The sequence below is a fragment of the Siphateles boraxobius genome, unplaced genomic scaffold (genome assembly GCF_051911475.1).
Source record: "Siphateles boraxobius isolate OS27281-9 unplaced genomic scaffold, OSU_SipBor_1 35, whole genome shotgun sequence".
In the NCBI taxonomy this organism is placed as follows: Eukaryota; Metazoa; Chordata; class Actinopteri; order Cypriniformes; family Leuciscidae; genus Siphateles; species Siphateles boraxobius.
This window is the reverse complement of record NW_027508975.1, coordinates 8,106,963-8,123,590: the sequence shown is the minus strand read 5'-3', so window position 1 is coordinate 8,123,590 and position 16,628 is coordinate 8,106,963. Positions and strand designations below refer to the sequence as shown.

The 16,628-nt window shown below is 37.1% G+C and overlaps 1 protein-coding gene across 4 annotated transcripts in view; it reads right to left on the bottom strand.

Moving 5' to 3' along the window:
* Positions 1-12,398, bottom strand: part of elmo1 (engulfment and cell motility 1 (ced-12 homolog, C. elegans)) — an 87,956-nt gene extending 75,558 nt beyond the window's left edge. For all 4 annotated transcript variants that reach the window (XM_077196193.1, XM_077196196.1, XM_077196195.1 and 1 more), the window contains exon 1: positions 12,259-12,398. The gene's annotated coding sequence lies outside the window, so the exon portion shown is untranslated. The remainder of the gene's footprint in view (positions 1-12,258) is intronic.
* Between the last annotated feature and the right edge of the window lie 4,230 nt (positions 12,399-16,628).

Genomic DNA, 16,628 nt, shown 5'->3' with positions numbered 1-16,628 from the left:
CATCTCTATATATGAATCTGGGATACGGGAAAGTATATATATAATGCATATATCAGAGCAGGAATGCAGAGATTCACCTGAGAAGGAGGCATCTCTTAACAGCTCTAGATTATTCTGCTCAGAGAATGATGAGAATTCTGCTATGAGCAGTCAGTGTAATGTACCAGACGAGCGGTGATTTCAGGACATGGATAACAGCAGAAGTCACAGACAACATGGAAAATAAACAGCAGCTGGACCAGCTCCATTTCACACAGTATCATAACACGAACAACCATCACGCGACGTAAAGATTAATGACATCCGTCAGTTTGCTAATGATGTAGGGGTTTCCCAGGCTCTCTGCTGGAGGCGTCTGCAAGTATGCATACTTGACATCTGCAGTCTGATTCATCAGCATACCGTGATTTAGTATGAATGACAACACATTTACTTTCCAAAAAAAATATGTATACTCCAGTTAACTCAGAGTACTGAGTCTGTCCTGAGCTCACTGTATTGCTCTGACTGAAGGAATAACAGTATGAGTATAGTGAGACGGGAGAGATCGCTCAAACGTCCTCAGATCGCATCATTTTCTGGAAAATTCATAGAAATGCATATTCTTGTGACAAGAAATGTGACACGAAATATGTACGTTTGAGCCTTTTGACTTAATGGAGTTGTTTTGTGCATTGCTGTGAACACAAATAATTGTATAGTAGTATAGCCTACATGTTCTCTTTCTATGTGAAATAATAATAGGCAGTTTGATGTGCACTTAGTTAGTTTTCCGCTAGCTTCCTTGTGCTGCTGAAACAGTGGGGTTGTGTGACGTTGTTCTATGAAGGCATGATTAAGTTTTAAGGGCATGTTTTTCTGCGGGGCTACTGGTCCGCCAGTGGAAACGCAGCTTGATTTTGGTTTTATGAGTCGAGGTCCGAGGCTACTGGCCCCGCCGGAAAACTCTGGTCCAACAGGGGAAAAGTGGATAGTGATTCTTGCCTTAGCAAGCCCCACTAATAACACACATCTAGCAGGGATAAGTCTGCAAACCCAAAAAGGCCACTATTACAAAGCAAATTACATACTAAACTCAGTGTATAGTTACGGGTCTGCCCATTTTAGACCAGCGATTCTAGTTCTTACGCACTGAAAATATAGAGCAACATGTCACCGCAATCCCTGATGGGTTAATTTATCCTGAATTGAGACCCGCAAGAACCTGGAACATTCCGTGATTGATTCGATGTTATTTTTACGTGCCCCACTTCAAGGATCTGGTTCAAATATACGGTCCATTTAAGTACAAGTACAGAAAGTCTGAGACGTGCTCTGTAATCCCCAGCACAAAACTACATTACTTTACCCAACAATTTGACAGAAATTTTCCACTAATATCCCACCACTGGTAGAAATATTCTCGAGAGCAATGAAAATAAACTCTCCAAGTTACACAAACAAAGTGTTTCAAGGTCAAAAGCAATGTCTTAACCTGCACTGAGCCATGACGGGCTGGATTTTCTAAAGATCTCAAACCTGAAGGACTATCATTCAGCGGCAGTAAAGATTAAGCTTCCATACTAAGCATTATAATATATATGTATGTTATATAAATATCTTTATAAACATAATTATCCCAAGCACTGTAATTTGGGCAATAATAACATGCTATGGAAACACTCCACGCTGTGGGAGTGCTGGCATAGATTATTGTCTGCTGGGCCTTCTAACCTTCAAAGCATCTTCCCCGTAGCGTGCAGCCGTTCTGTAGAGTCGCCAGGCTGTTCCTGAACCTGAGGTGCCAATGAACGGCTGTAGTCTTAAATGATCCGGTCGGTGCCAGGCGGATGGGGAGGGAAACAAAGAGACACTGTGCTTAACACACACACACACACACACAAACATACATACACAAAGCCAGCTGTCCCTTACTCCGCACTAACGCCCAGCTGTATCTGGTCTTTCACCAACCATCCCCCCATCATCACAGACCAAGACCAAACACAGTCCTTTCCACTGTCCATTTTCATGATCTTCTCCTCAGTCAAACTGCCTTCACTGGGAACGCCCATCGCAATGCCAGCCTTCATTATGTGTGTGTACGAGTGTGTGTGCCCACATGTGCTTTCATCTCTGGGCCTCAGCCCTACCCTACCCATTCATTGGGGTTGCTTTGAGCTGTTATTCTTCATGGTGGTTAGATTACTCAAGACGACCTTCAAATGATGTAGATCTATTATAGGCATGGCTACCTTTTTTTCCTTTTTGTTTGAGTTTGGGAATATGACAAAAAAGAATGTCCATGATAAAGAAAAGGAAAAATCTATTTTAAAACACATGGGTGGAATTTACATTGTCATTAGCAGTACAGGTACAAATTATGAATCAATAGGCAAGGGACCAAGGGTAAAAAGATAAAGGGATCGCTCTTTGTTCGCCTTTTTGTATGTGGCGAGAAGCAGGGTGTGGCCGAGAGCCATGGGAGTGGAGCGAAGTCGGTGGGACGAATGTTTGTGAGCGACACTTGCGCCACACACCGGTCTCGAGTTCCACGGAGGAACCCTGGAAGGATAAGAGGAGGTGAGGACCAAGCCTGGGACACTTTAAGTTGTTGTTTTGTTATGTTTATATACGGCAGTGTGCTGTGAGGTTTTTTATTTTATGATAAAAAGTTTGTTTAATATGCGCCGGTTCCCACCTCCTCCTTCCTTGAGCTTCAACTTTGGGTCATATACTAAAATAACAGAAAAACAGGGGTGTCTAATCCTGCTCATGGTTGCAAAACTGTCCTGCAAAGTTTAGCTCCAACCCCAATTAAACACACCTGTACCAGCTAATCAAGGTCTTACTAGAAACTTCCTGGCAGGTGTGTTGAGGCAAGTTGGAGCTAAACTCAGCAGGACTGAGTTTGAACACCCCTGATCTAAAACAAAAACAGTGGTTGAATCATCCTGATCCTTTTACTTAATGGAGAAATTAAGTTAATTAATTTACTTAACTGGATAAAAAAAAATCTAAATGAATTTTAAATGTAGAAACTACAAACATGATTATTATAGAAAAAGTGTTCATGTCATTATATGTATGAATTACATTAATTTATTTTTGAAAAATGTAGCCACATCCAGACAAAAAAAGAGAGCACCGTGTTATTGACACTTATCTGTCTAAGATGAACCAGGAAAAAAATGTCAATACGCATCAGAAAATGACCTTCCTCTGACTGCCAGATTCTCTTATTACACAACTGTTCATATTAAATCCATTACATCAGCGATAAAAGTTATTCTCAGGGTTCTGTTCTGGCCATGGAGAGAGTAATAACCCTCTTGAATGTCATTATGCTATCAAACAGGAAAGAACAAAACACTCATCTCTGAAAAAACATTCTACACGTCCGTTAGAGCAGGAAATAGATGAGAGTGCACTGTAGGCGACACAGGAAGCAGCTCACCTGACTTAAACTCAGACTTCCTCTCCGCTGAAGACAGATGTGCAGTTTTTGGTTGTGTGTGTGTTTTTTTTTTTTCACTAACATGACTCAAAAAATGCAACAATAAAAAGCCTAAGTCGACTATTGAAATAAAACTTGGCCTGTCAGAAGATTCAATAATTATAAAATATCTAATTATATATAGATTTCGCTCACACATGCAGCCGGTGCATGTAGACAGATGCACCGGCTGCCAGAGTTCATGGCACCCCGACAGAGTAAAACAAACTGATATACAGAGAGGAGTGAGAGAGAGAAAAAAGAAATGAACAGCGGAACAGTAGTGAAGAAAAACCACCTGCAGAACATTGCAGAACAGTAGCACAGGTCAACAATGTCTTCAGAGGAGACATTCCAGCACTTCAACAAAAAAAAAAAGAAAGTCCATCTTCACAGTCTGTCTCCCTGATCCGCCATTTGTCTCATCAGATTAAGGCCCTGCAGAGGGAAGCCAAATTCAACAAATGCGCATGCATATCTTCTTCACAAACCTCAGATTTTGATCAGTATGGCTGTAAATTCAGAGGCGCAAACCACTAAACTTCACGCTCCGGTGCATTTAGACAACAGTTACAGTAGGTTATCCTTAAACTGAAATTCTAGACATCCACAATCTAAATAACTATGCGCACTAAAGGGACAGTTCACCCAAAATTTTAAATTCTATCATTTATATTCTCATCCTCAAGTTGTTCTAAACCTGTATGAATTTCTTTCTTCTGCTCAATACCAAAGAAGATATATTGAAAAATATGGGTAACCAAACGGTTGATGGACCCTATTGACTTCCATAGTATGGGAAACAAACAAAAAAATACTATGGAAGTAAATGGAGTCCATCAACTGTTTGGTTACCCACATTCATCAAAATATCTTCTTTTGTGTTCAGCAGAAGAAATAAAATCATATAGGTCTTGAACAACTTTAGGGTGAGTAAATGATGACAGAATTTTCATTTTTAAGTGAACTATCCCTTTAAAGGGAGCGGTTTAGCACTGCTCCCCGCTTTATCCTCACATACGGGTAGCACTAGATAGACAACCACCATCAGGTTCAAAGATGCATGCAGGTTAACCAACAAATGCTGGAGCCATTCACAGTGAGAAGGGGGGGGGGGGGGGGGCACACTTTGATGAATCAATTTAGATGATTTCAGGTAAAAGTTAATTTGTTTTTGTTATTATTCTTGGAGTACAAGATGCATGGTTATTGATGGTCCATTAAATTACTAAGAATAAAAGCACTCCTGACAAGGTCAACATCTGTCAACCAATGAGGCGTAAGCATTCAACAGTTTTATACCATTAGTATAATAAAAATAACAGTAGTAGTAGTTTCAGATTTTTAAATTAAAGAAAATTTTAAAAAATTGGTTAATAAACTGACAATTGGTGAGCAATGATCCTGTGATAAACTGAAGAAAATAAATAAAATAAACGATGATGCTGATTGAATAATAATAATAATAATTTTAAAAAATGGGTTGGCGATTAAATTAAGTTTGCTGGGCAATGTGTGATGACAAGTGATGCTGTGATTAACTGAATAAAACTAATAGGGTGTATGTCTTTTTAAATAAATAGCAGTACACAGTTTGTTATACCTTTTGTTTCATTGAATTACAGTCCACCCTGAAATAAATGTAAGAGTTATTTAAAGTATCACCACAGAAATCATCCCCAAAGCAATTGAAAATACAGAAAGTGCACCAACATAGTTTCTTGTATATCTGTAAAAACACACTAGCTATGTAAATTTGACTATTTAAACTGTAGTGTACACTCTTCAATTCAATTTCTGCAGTGCATGCTCAAACTCTAAAGAGCAGCTTCATTTGTGTACACAGAAACACCCGCTGTTTACTGCTGCACACTCACAACCACACAGTAAAAGGGTCTCATCATCTCCGAGAAGCACTCCAACAGTGAATAAAAATCCTTGCTAACACATTACAGCATCCTAGTCTTTATCCACAAAGCTTCAAGTCAAAACCAGACAGCCATGACAAATGCAATCCATGTCCACTCTACTCAAATTGCAACCAAATGCAGCCTGATATTGTCAAAAAAAAGAGACAGACTGTTCTTGGCGAAACGCAAATATTTATGATGAATCAGCCGTCTTTAAATGAAACCTTGTGAAGGATAAAAGAGTAACGTACAGTCTATAGCGCATGTCTGACACACCCAACACAAACATCTCTACTGGGGCTTGATGTAATTAGTCGTGATGACACTCATCAACAGGAAGAAAGGCAAAATGGGGGTGCAGTGTTTTCCTCTTTATGCTAACAAACATTCTGGGAATGGCATGCGCTGCTGTTAGACCTCACTAAACCTGAGAGAGAACAAGAGACAGACAGAAAGACAAAGAAACCTCGAGCTTTCATGACAATTGTGCAATGCTTTAGCATCCCGTCCAGACTTTCACTTCCACTTCCACTTCCTCTCCCTCTTATCCATATGTCTAACATTTGCATATCTAGATGACAGATTTATCCAAATTGATTTATACTGCATAGAAAGGAAGCATATTAATGCATGCGTTCCATAGAGGGTCAGTGTCAATGTATTGTTGTCATGTTGGTTTCATACACATTCAGAAAAACTTTTATAATATATTCATGACATTTCAATATAAATGGCCCACTCCTGTCAACCAATGTTATTTGTCAACACCTCAAGTAAATTACATGTTATTTTGTTTAGTTGTCTTCAGAATCATGATATGTTTGAAACAAAAACAAATTGTGATTCTCCATTTTTTTTTATGTGGTGTATAACCCAGTAAAAAGTTATAACCTTATCATTACAACTTGAATATATGAGTATATAAATCTTAGTTATCTTTAAAAGTTTAAATATATTTTTCAAGCTAAAAGTAATTTTTTTTACCCATTCTATTAACCAACTATTAACTCTTTCCCCGCTGTTAAATGACGAAAATTTTCGTCATTTGTGAGAAAACGCTTCCCCGCTATTGAAGGAAATTTCCGGCTTTCCGTATTGTCTCTATTAAACAGTAGGAGGCGCTATGACACATCTTCTGAAGGAGTACTTAATCACCTGATTAAAACACATGCGAAAAAATGCAGGAACAAGGCAGTCTTATGTGTTTTATAATATGCATATGTATAATAAAGACTGCAAACATCAACATTAAACAGCATATAAATCAAAACTGCCTAATGTTACCAAATGAAACGTTGAGTCGACCCAGGACGAGCTATAGGACTGTCCAGTTTTGGGGGTGTTGATGAACTTGATCTACTCCATTTATGTTTTGATCATCATTCTGAATCCGATCTGGATGAAGTTTTTTACAAAAATGTGATTCTCAGCTTTTTGCTCAAAATGTTGCTTTTTTATTAAACTTACCCCATTCAAGTGTTGATAAAGAATAATGCATGTTAATGCAATATAATTTTTTTGTTTAAAAGCAGAAATTCATCGCTGGTGGGGAAAGAGTTCATTTATACTGAAATATCATTAAGTTTTTGGAGCAAAATTTCACATAAAATTGTCACATAATGAAGACTTTTTTTTTTAAGTCTACAACTGTTTCCCTATTTATTTATTTTTATGCCACCCAAACATATAAATATAAATGATTTTTAATTCAGACATCAAAAACATGTTGATCATAGAATAAATGTATTCAAGTCATTGTATGGCATGTATGAATGGTACTTTTAATGTATTTTTGAATAAACTAAAAAAAAGTTACCATCAACCCATTCTCCCTCATCTAAATGCCAGTTACTCAACAAACTAATTGACTTTAAAATCATGAATTTGCACTTGCTGATTTGATCCCAGAATCCCCATGAGCTGACAAAACTCCATAGATGATGCTTCAGGTCTGTATGTGTTTACAGAGAGCCAGTGAATCAGTGCTATAGCAAACACAGTAAATCCAACAGAAACAAGACAAATCTTAACCCAAGATGAAGTCCTGGCAAACTAGATCAAGATGTGGGCCATTAGTGCTCAACTTTAAAGCCGCATGATCCACGTGGAGAGGATCAAAGCTGGATTTGTGTTGATCCCTACACATCAACACTGTTAATATTGTCATCCCAACCTCTTGCTCTTTTAATGGAGCAAGTCTTGGCAAAGTGACGATAACGCCATGATGCAGTTTGAAATGCTCGCCAGAGGGAGAGCGAGTGAGCCGCCACATGGGACGGCTTTCCAAGAGAGAACGTTTTTACTGCAAGTGCACAGCTGGAGCGCACAGCTGGACCGATCACGAGCCTGCAGCTGCGATGACCTGAGGCTCACAAAGACTATCTGTGCCCGCTCAGAGACAACGGACTGTGCCAAATCAGTACCAGCCGGGCCAGTTCAACCAAATGTTAGGTACATACAAGCGGCGCCACAGGATCACTGGCTTCTCAAGAGCACAGGTGCGAGGAAAAGCTTCAAAATGTGTTGCTGGCACAGTCTAGAGATGACGCCGGCCCAACCCAGTCACAGAGGACGTCCAGACAAGGGACTGGACTAGATCCATTTTTACAGTATATAGAAGAACGTGGTCTAAACTAGGCTTTCTAATGACCTGGTTTTACTCTCACATCCACTGGTTTTATCCCAAGCAAGGAAGTAAGCAGAACAGTTTCAACCCAAAAAGCTATGACAACATCACAGATTCTCTTTACACATCCACCGACACGTATTATGTGACTTTAACACCTTCATTTAAACCTGTCTGCTTCTGTAATTAATGTAAGGCCAGAAGCATTAATTAAATGCACCGCTTGCTACATTATCTACTAAAGCAGGAAATTGATCTAGGCAGGCAATGCTGGGGGCAAACGGGGTGTTCATTCCCATCAGATGATATCTGCTGCCATAAGGAACAATAGCAACAGGCAGCTGGTGTTATAGCAGGAGGGACAGTCTCATGCCAGAAAGGATTTTATTAGACAAAAATTTGTATACTGTACATATGTAAGTGCAAGAGCAACATTTTTCCAGAAAGAGAAATACTCAATAAGAATTTTAAATATACTACAGTTCAAAAGTATTTTAAAAATACTTAAATGTCCTAATTGAACCAAGGCATAACCCTGGCTTAATCTAAGCCCTCTCTGTGAAATCAGACCTTAGAGTCCATAAATTGACTAATTTATTTATTTATTTTTGAAAGAAAGAAATTAAATTAAAAGAAATCATGAATACGTTTATTCAGCAAGGACGCATTAAACTGACACTTAAAGTGACAGTAAAGATATTTATAATGGTACAAGCATTTTCTATTCATGAAAGAAAAGTAAAATGGAAAGTAAACTACATTTTAAAATATATTAAAATAGAAAACCGTTATTTTAAGTTGTAATTATATTTCACAATATTGCAGTTTTTACTGTATTTTTCATTAAATATATACAGTCTTTGTGAACAAAAAAAAGAATTCTCTCAAAAACATTTAAAAGTCGCACTGACCCCAAACTTAGTCAACATTTTTACACTAGCGAATAAAGTTAACAGACATGGACTAAAAGCAGCAAAACTCAAGCTTTGTTTTAAATGGTTTGATTTAAACTGAATTGTGTAGTTTCCAAACAAGTTTTTAACAAATTCCTATTCGCATCCTTTACAGCTAAATGCAATAGATCAGGGGCCTTATATATAAAGATGTGCTGATATTTTACTTTGAACGATTTATAAACATCCGTATGCACAAAACATATTGCCATATTATTTACATACATACATATTATTTTATTTTTTTAAACATCAGTTAATTTTAAAGTAAAGGCCAATGTGTAAAAGCACTTTATGATACAGAAGCACTGCACTCATCATCAATGGACAAGGAAATCTATGTGCGCTCCCAGTAAAGAAATATAGCTATTGTTATTTTCAGGCACTGGAATAAATTGAATTACTAAATTTAAAAAACGATTGCCTGCATCCTCTTTAGTCTGCATATAAGAACATTTTCATGTCAGTTTCTGCCTTTATAAACCCCAATTTTATTCCTTACTTTTGATGTAGGATAAAATCCATGGAATGTAGGATCAAATCCAACCGTACGTGCATTTTATAAATGAGGTGCCAGATAGTTCTTTTTTTTATCAATATGACACAATTTTCACCTAACAACCTTTGATGCAATTGGCTTTTACAAATTTGCATGGTTACATACAATAGTTTATCTATATTACCACACTGGAGATGCACTCGGCTGGAAGAAGAGAGGTTTGCCACCAAAATAAGACAAAGCCAAAACTTCTCATTTATTTTGGTGGTAAGGAAGATAAGAGAAGACAGAGATGAGCACATTAGTCAAGGAACAGTTAAGAACCCCCACCGTGTGAGAGAGAGAGAATCACTTGCAGTCAAGAACTCATCATAAATTGGCTCGGTTGCACTCAGAGGTGAGAGACTGAGAAACTGCAGAAAGTAATTTATATATACATGCCGCACATGTGCAGAATTTCAATAAGCCGCTCTCACAGTGACTCCGTAAACTTTTGACTCTCTTAGAAAACTCATCTGATCTTAGTTACTGCCTCTATACTGCACACAGAGACAATGATAAACCCCCCTGACTCCAACCCAGAACAATGAAAAGCAGAAAAGCATTCCTTACTTGACTTGTGATGCTTTCCCTCATGAGATTGTCGCAGACATTTTAAACAAGGATACTTGAACGCACACTGCACACATTCATCAAACTGCTGAGGCCTAGCAGTACAAGCTCTGACACAATGCACCATGCTGCTCATTTGGGCTCTGTGGGTTCGAGTCCGGCTCGCAACACTGTCCTTTCACGCTCTACTCAATGAAAATGCTGTCCTATTTCTCACTTACTCTACACTCATAAAAACAATGGTTCAATGGCATTGAAGATGTTCCCAAAAAAATCTTTCAACGAACAAAGAACATTTTAATAATCTATAATTATCTAAAGAAGTTTTTCCACTGTAAATAACATTTTGTGCAATGAAAAGGTTCCATTGAGGTTATTTTAAGAGTGTATAACAAAAAAATAGCATATACACAGTGGCAACCAAAAGACAGAATCATGTCTACAACCAAAAAGATGCATCTGACAATAATGTTGTGATGTGACTCAGTTATTTCTGACCCAGAAAACACGCTATGCCACATAACGTACACTGAACATGCTTACGTTTGAAGACCAAGAGCGCATGCATGTGATCTAAAGGACCAATGGGGCAAGACGCTGAGCTCACACTTCCCTCAAGACACAAAAGTGACTCAACGACATGAGGATAAAGACTGTCACTGCAACAAAACACATTCTCATCTGGACTCCACAAGACCCACATGCATCAGAAATACCCTCAACTACAAAGTCAAGGAAATATATGCATGAAAAGTATGAAGACTTTGAGTTTCTGATAGTTTTTCAAAAGAAAAGCAAGGAACTATTTACATCCCAGAGGGCATGGAAGTCTCTACTTCTTACAGATCTCATTTCTTCCTCAATTTTGACACGCTTCCAAAGCACTTCAGAATAAACCACAATATATAAATACAATATATCAGTGTGTAAAGCGTTGTTGGTAGATTTAAAGTCTCATATAGGACTGCAACAATGATAATAAAAAAAAATCTACAGAAGTGAATATCTATGGATGAGCAGCATGCTGAAATTATTAAGATTCTGTGTACTACATTCATTTGAAGATAAATATGGGAATGCAATATGAATGTTTGAAACAAGCAAATGTGGGCATAACTACATTTTGAAGTTACTGCATGATTTGACCTCGGTAATGCTGACTAAAGCACAAAGTAACAAAAATGTATAAAAACAAATATGAAATATATTAATAAAATGCTTCATATTTTAATCTCTGTTTTTTCATGTTCGTGTATTGCTATCGGCCAGTGTTTTTGTTTAATATGTTTTCTATGTCAATTTTTATATGAGTCATCCTAGTAATACAAAGGCCACACAACTTCCTTTCATACGTGTAACTTACATTTTAAAGGGAACGTTCATTCAAAAATATAAAATCTATCATCGTTTACTCACGTTAGTGGAACACAAAAGGAGAAAAAAAAAGACAAACAAGCTTCAGTCACCATTCACTTGCATTGCATCATTTTTGCCTACAATGTAAGTAAACGGTGACTGAGACTGTCCCTCTGTCTCACATCTCTTTTTGTGTTCAACTGAAGAAAAAATGTCATATGGGTTTGTAACGACATGAGGGCGAGTAATGAGCATTATAATAACGCCATTGATAGAGAGTACAAGATTACAGAATTGGGTGATCTGTCCCTTTAACTGGACATTTATTACACTCACAGTCGCGTGCAATAGGCTACAAACCCAAGCAAAGTATCATTCCAAAGTCCATGAGGAGCTTCCAATAAATAAATAAAATAAGTTTCAAAGAACATTTAAGCTTTTGCTTGTCTATGCTGCTGGTCTTCCCTAAAGAGACAATAGAGAAGTCGTTGTCATTGTGCAGAACTCTCTAATGCACCTTGTCGACCAATACAACCACTGATCTTTGAAACACTCGTTTGACCCCATATCCATGTTTAAATGCGTGTGTGGAATAAAGCACATATGAAGTAAAGCACAGTCAGTCATGCACTGAGCTCTGTCAAACTCTCCACCCGCTGCGATCTGTCTGTTCGCGCTCAATAGAGGGGCTATTCTCGAATCACGAATGTCTCACAACTGCACACTACAGCGCTTAAACTTCATCCAGCAAGAATGAAACAGCACGAAGTGGCCTGTGGTCACACCGATAACAGAGGAATGGGCAATGCGTAATAAAACGTACAAACCTGAAGCGGTGAGGCGACTTTTCCTCCTTCCAGGGATTGATGTTTGGGAGTTTGTTGCAGTCGAGCGCTCCCTCCCTTTCTCTAGCGCACTAGAATGATAGTGCTGATGTTGTTTTCACTTCCTCTTTCCTCCTCCTCCCGGCTGCTGATTGGCCCCGCAGTTTCAGACATCCACCAATAACAGCACAGTGAGTCTTGATCATTCAATAGACCGATAAAAGCCCTAGTGGATATAAGCAATTGATTGGGATGTCTGCTTTTGATTCTTTATATAAAATAGTTGTCGGCATGATTTATGTGCATAGTATAGTTACAGACATAGAGACTTCCATAAAAAGCTACAAATTTCCTTATTTTAAAAGCTTGAATTAATGCCAGCAAGTCTATAAGAAAATAGGATTAAAACGGAACATCATTGCCAGGCCATTAGTCTTCAGGACATAGTTGGCATTTTGTTAATATCTGTCCATCAGATGTCTGTCCTCACAATGTCCACACATACAGTCGATAGATTATCTGTCCCACACAAGGTGATGTATCAACCGTCCCATGCTGACATCATTTGCATACTCCACTTTGGGGATTAGAGAGAGGATGTAATTCTTTAAAAGCCTTTAAAGAATGTCTAGAATTCTGTCAAGAAACGCATATGATGTAAAAGATTATGTAAACCAAAATCCAGTCCACACGCAATACCACTGTGCTTCAATCCATGACAGCAGAGGTGATGTTACCTTTAGTTTTTCTCTCTATAAAAAACATTATGCAAATACACATCATGGGTCAGTCTCTGCAACAGCTCTTCTCTGAATGCATGTGACAGTCTTTGGATTTTTTTTTCTTCTTTTTTTTTGGACTATGTGAAATGAACAACTCTAAAGTTCTTTAGGAAATGAAACTGCTTAAAAAAAAAGCCATACTCTGCATCACAAAAACTGCGCTGATGATTAAAACAAATGCACGTTCTATGATCTATGATTCTGATTCAATATAGGCCTAAGTATATTTGTCTCAAATTTGTATAATAAATAAAAGTAATTGGTGTAAATGACAATGTAATGTTTTGTAATTTATTTTATTGTAAATAACACACACGCACACGCACACACACACACATATATATATATATATATATATATATATATATATATTAAGTACACTTAAGTACATTTAAGTACACTTTTTGAGTATCTGTACTTTACTTGACTATAATTTTTTAACTTCACTACATTTGAAATACAAATTTCGTACTTTTTACTCCACTACATTTCTGTCAAGGTCCTTGAGTAGAAAGTAGTATTGTCAGTCAGGGGATGATTTTGGTTGGAAGGGGTTGCATTTTGGTTGGAAATAAAAGTCGGATTGACATCAGAAACTGACATCGGACAGACGTTGGATTTTTGTTGGAAATGAAAGTCAGTTTGACATCAACATCCAATGTCGGGTTTGGACGTCAAACCAATTTTAATTTTCAACAACAATACAATGTCTGTCCAACGTTGGAGATTAACGTCCATCTGACTTTGGATTCTGACATCAACCTGATTTTCATTTTCAACGTTGGGTTTGGTCTTCTAAATGCGAATTTTGTCATTTTTTGGACCACAGCTCCAAGCTGGCTAACATGTTTATACTAAAAGTCAAAAAACTGTAAATAGGGCACTATTTGAGGGAACCATTGTGGACATTATTGAGTGCACTTATTCAATCTCACATTCAATACCACTACTAGAACTGTTTTCTAGAAATATATATTTGATATTGATATGAGGGTAGGCAGGCATAGATTCAGAGGCATAAGGCATAAGTATTACATACAATAATAAAACAATGCATTGACATTTACTTTTTACTTAAGCACTTTTAAAAACGAGTACTTCTGTACTTTTACTTAAGAAAAATCGGTCCTTACAACTTTTACTGTTAACGGAGTAATATTTGACCAGTAGTATCTGTACTTTCACTCAAGCAAGCAAGCAAGCAAGCAACTTTATTTATATGGCACATTTTTCAAACAACAGACATTGCCCCAAGTTGCTTTACAAAACTGATGACATTAAAATCATACAACAAAACAAACATAACATTCAAAACCTAAAGAAAATAAATAAGTTTTTAAATAAGACTTAAAAGTGGCAATTGATTGAGCTCACCTCAAGTGGAATTGGAGACTATTCCACAGTTTGGGACCTACCATGGATAAAGCACAATCTCCTTTTGATTTTAAATGACAACGAGGGACCTTTAAAAGCCACTGATCTGAGGACCTGAGAACTCTAGAAGAAGAGTAGGGCATAATAAGATCACTGATGTACTGGGGGGCAAGGGCTAATAGGACCTCGTAGACAAACAGGACATCTTTTAAATCAATCCTGAATTTAACAGGAAGCCAATGTAAGGATTGCAGTACATGGGTGATATGGTCTCTTTCTCACCCCCGTTAAAAGCCTTGCTGCTGGATTTTGCACTAAATGTAGGCGGACTAACATAGTCTGGGGGAGACCAATATATAAAGAATTACAATAGTCAATCTTTAATAAGATAAAAGAGTGAACCACAATTTCCAAATCTTTACTGGATAGAAAATGCTTTACTTTAGCAATTGATCTCAGGTTAAAAAAAGCTACCTTTAACAATGACACCAATCTGTTTATAAAAATTTAGTGATGAGTCCATAATTACCCCTAAACTCTTTACATGATCTTCAGTCTTTAGGGACAAGGAACCTAAATGATCAGGAAAGGTAGGTGAGATGGGAGAACCTACAATTAAAACCTCAGTTTTACTCTCAGTTAATTGAGAGAAAGTTGAAAGTTGCAAGAAAGCCAAAGTTTAATGTCACTGTAACATTCCTGTACTTTGTCCAGCGGACAGGTTTTATCTAAGCTCACAGGAAAATAAAATTGGAGATCGTCGGCGTAACAATGTTATGCAATACTATCCTTCTGAAAAATAGTGCTTAGAGGAAGCATATTCAGAGAGAACAACAGTGGTCCCAAAATTGACCCCTGAGGAACACCACAAACTAAAGGGTCCAATGTTGAAGAAAAGTCTCCCAGATTCACAGCAATTGTCCTGTCTTTTAAATATGAGGCAAACCACTGAAGGGCTGTGCCCTGGACACCAACCCTACCCAACACTCCAGACGGTTGAGAAGAATCTCATGGACAATCGTATCAAAGGCAGCGCTTAGATCTAATAAAACTAGAACAACATGTGATGCTTAGTCTAACGATAATAATATATCATTAGTGAACTTGAGCAATGCAGTTTCTGTGCTGTGACAGGTCCTAAAGCCCGACTGGAATGTGTCTAAAATATCAAAAGTATTCAAATATGAATATAGCTGTGAGTAGACAACTTTCTGTAAAATCTTGGAGATAAAAGGCAGTTTAGAAATAGGTCTATGGTTGTTATATACTGTATGATCCGAATTAGGTTGTTTTTTAACAAGGGATGAACAATTGCATGTTTGAAACTGTTTGGTACTACTACACGCATTAAGGAACTGTTAATAATAGCTGTTAGGGTAGAACTCCCAGGAAAAACATCTTTAAAAAGATGAGTAGGGAGAATATCCAGTCTGCACCTACCTCCACTTATTTTAGAGACAATATGCCAGCTACGCTGATGAAACTGGTTCAAAGTTAGTCAAATTGTTAGACAGCGCAGGATTAATTGATGAACGGGAATGTGAAGGTATTGCACTTCTGAACTTCTAAATTTTTTGTGTAAAAAATAATAAAAACTCTTTAAAGACTCTTGAATAAGGAAGTTGTGTACTTTGTCCACCTCTAACTATATATATATACATATATATATATATATATATATATATATATATATATATATATATGCATTATATGTGTGTTTGTAGGCTAAATTGTTGTGCTGGAATTTCTGACACAATTTAACTTTAAATAACACTTGTCTAGAGTAAACCATGTATTTTTATTTAAAAATGTATAATATGTATAATATGTATAATATATTTAATATATTAAATAATATATAATATATAATATATTTAAACAGTGGGGAACTCATTTGTGACATTCACGGCTTGATAAAAAGGGAACCCGTCACATACACACACGTTTCTAATGGCCCTGGCCAGATCAGAACAAAAGGGAGATACAATGAAAAGAGAGGAACTAAAAAGGAAACATGAGAATCAAGCTTTCCTTACCAGTACAAACTCATTCATGAGCGCAAGTTGCGTAAACAACTTGAAAATTAAATAAAGCCCTGATAGTCAGTCATAGACTGTTATTTTGAAGTTGATTTGATGATTTATATGTTATTAATATGAATATTTAAGAATAATTCATTATTTTGTTTTCTTGTCTTTTTTAAAAGCACTCAAAAAA